Genomic DNA, 3,232 nt, shown 5'->3' on the forward strand with positions numbered 1-3,232 from the left:
CCCCTCGTGAGGAAGTTGCAATCAGAGGTCCCCTCAGTCTCCTCTAGGCTGAACAAGCCAAGTGACCTCAGCCACCCTCTGTATGAATTCCCTCTCTAGACCACCATCTTCATTCCCCCTTGGTCACCATCTTCATGGCCCCTTTTGCATGTTCTCTAATAATTTAATTATATGTGTATCTTCTGTGCCTTAGAGCCTGGAGATGCAGGATGTCATAGGCTATGAACTTCCTCGTGGATAGGCTAGTGGCTTTATAAGAAGGCCCAACTTTCAAATTAGGTACCTGTTTTAGACATTTCAAGAGTCAGAAGATGATCCCTCAGTCTTTTATAAAATTTTAATGCATGAATTTCTTTGCAAAAAAGAAAAGTTTTGGCATTCTTAAAGATTTGCCATAATTTTTCCTCTGGACTACAGAGATGTCACAGATGACAGAAACATGCAAATTATTACTGTGGATGTGTCAAGGTGTGTCAAGCCAGGCAAGTATTAAGAATAATGACATAATTTATTGCATGTTAAAATATCAAATGGACTCTTTGTGTGAAATGATACCTCACAATCTATATTAATAAGACATTTATGCCCCCATGGTAGGGGTTGGAATGATCTTTAAGGTTCCTTCTAACCCAAATAATTCTATAATTCTATCAGTCTGATTTTCTGGAGCATAAATAAATGCTGAGCCATTTTTACAAGGTTTTAAGTTTTAGTCCTAAAATGAGATTGTTGCAAGCGTCATGCTGCCCTCTGTGGCCCTGTGCACAGTGCAGGGATCTGCTCACAGAGCTGGCACACCATGCAGCTTCTAAAATGCCACCACCAGAGGGATCTTACTGTTCTCAGGTTCTAACTCAGGAGATTTCTCAGTCATCCCAAGTCTAAAATTTTGTACAGCAGTTAAAATGTGCACTGTAGAAATACAGTGTGTATTTACAGACCATCAAATTGTCAAGCAATAAAATTTCAACCACTCTGAATGAAAAATCTAAGGACTATTTGCCTTGATTTTTGCATACTAATTCTTACAAGTGCCTATGATCAGCTAGCTGATCCAGTGCCTTATGTACAAATATTTGCCAGATGTTTGGAAATTCTAGTTTATTCTTGGAAATTCCAGTTTATTCTTGGAAATTCCCATTTATTCTTGGAAATTCCCAGGAATTCCAAGTAACATGATCTGGTAGTGACAGCATGATCAGAATTTCAAGAGCAAACAATTGCTTTTATAGAACAAGGGAGGGAACTGGGAAGCTGGTATGAGCATGTCAAGTGTTGTCGCTGAAGGCGCTGTCAAGTACCAGTTGTCCACATTTACAATTTGATAAGCCATCTCAAAGACAACAGGTGCTGTAGGAACACATTTGAGGTCTCATGCCCCGTCTCAAACATGAGGTTTGCAAAGGCGTAGTTGTACAGAAAGGTAATTAAAAGTCAATAAACATAAAAATAAGGACTGTTTCCTCTGCTTTTGCACATGCTAACATTAGTTGTCTGCATCCGTGTTTTATTTAAACAGAGGAATTAGGTCCTGGGGGCTAATGATATTCCTTCAGGCTTTTTTTTTAATCTTTTCCTTCAGAAGCTGGAGTTCCTTGTGGTCCTCTCTTCATTAGCAAAGTTCTTCATGCCTCTCTCCAGCTTAATTAAAGGTCTGATTCTTTGGCATTAAAGGGACACTATCTACTGGAAAAATCAAACCTGTCTGAAACTCTTGAGCCATCTGTAGCTACATTCAGTGTTTGATGACAGAAGGGAATAGAAGGAAACATTGTTTATTTGTTCAAGAGACAATTTGGGTTTTTATAACCTTTTAAAAATTTTTGTCAAGTTAATGAGACCAACTTTTATTGTAAAAATTTAGTAGAAGTATAATGAACTGAACTTTTCCCTTATTCATTGTCATTTTATCCATCCACCTTGGTGGTTATCCTTTAGAGTATTTTCTTCCCAGCAACTGAAAAACCACATTGATGATTTAAAAGTTTGCAGTGTTAACCTGGAAATTTTCAGAAGCTTATTTTATGGTTTTAGACAGAATTCTTGAGCAACATAAGGGGTCCATATTGAGACAAGCGTTATTTAATAACTCCATTAATGATATAAACAAAGAGTGAGTGCACTCTCAGCAAATGTGCAGATGACACCAGGCTGAGTGACTCCAGGATGCCATCCAGAGGGAGCTGGACAAGCTGAAGAAGTGGGCTAATGGGAATCTACAGATTTAAGAAAACCAAGTGCAAGGTGCTCACTGGGTTGGGCCAACCCCTAGTATCAGCACAGGCTGGGGGATGAACTGATGGAGAACAGCCCTGGGGAGAAGGACTTGGGAGTGCTCATGGATGAGCGGCTGGACATGACCCATCAATGTGCATCTGCAGCCCAGAAAGACAAATGTGTCTTGGGCTGCATCTGAAGCAGCGTGGCCAGCAGGGCAAGGGAAGGGATTCTGTCCCTCTGCTCTGCTCTGCTGAGACCCCACCTGCAGGGCTGCATCAGCTCTGGGGTCCCAGCACAGGAAGGACATGGACCTGTTGGAGCGAGTCCAGAGGAGGCCACCAAGACAATTAGAGGGATGGAGCAGCTCTCCTAGAAAAAATAGCTGATAGTGAGGTTGGTTCAGCATGAAGAAGAGAAAGCTTGATGTAGGGTCACCTAATTGCAGCCTTCTAGTACCTGAAAGGAACCTACAAGAAAGCCGGAGAGGGACTATTTACAAGGGCATGTAGTGACAGGACAAGGGGGAATGGATTCAAACAAAAAGAGCGTAGGTTTAGATTAAATACACAAGGAGGAAAATTTTTAATGTGAGGGTGGTGATGCACTGGCACAGGTTGTCCAGGAAAGCTGTGGATGCCACATCCCGGGTACTGCTCAAGGCCGGGCTGGATGGGGCTCTGAGCAATCTGGTCCTACCGCAAGATGTCCCTGCCCTTGGCAAGGGGTTTGGAACCAGATGATCTTTAAGATCCCTTCCAACCCAAACTATTTTGTGATTTAGTGATTCTTTGTGGCTTCCAGACCGGTTATAAAATAGCATTTCCTGACCTCACAAGGACATTTGGGCTAACTACACTGCGGCATTCCCACGCAACCGTGACGGAGGCAAGACACACAAGCAGCAAAGCTTTAATTCCCATGCTGAGAAGCATTTAAGCCTTCCAGTCGCTGAGACCTTCTTGTGAATGAGCCCGGCGACCCGAGCAGCCGGCGAACACCCACACACCGCACC

Source organism: Geospiza fortis, unplaced genomic scaffold, assembly GCF_000277835.1.
Source record: "Geospiza fortis unplaced genomic scaffold, GeoFor_1.0 scaffold255, whole genome shotgun sequence".
Taxonomy (NCBI): Eukaryota; Metazoa; Chordata; class Aves; order Passeriformes; family Thraupidae; genus Geospiza; species Geospiza fortis.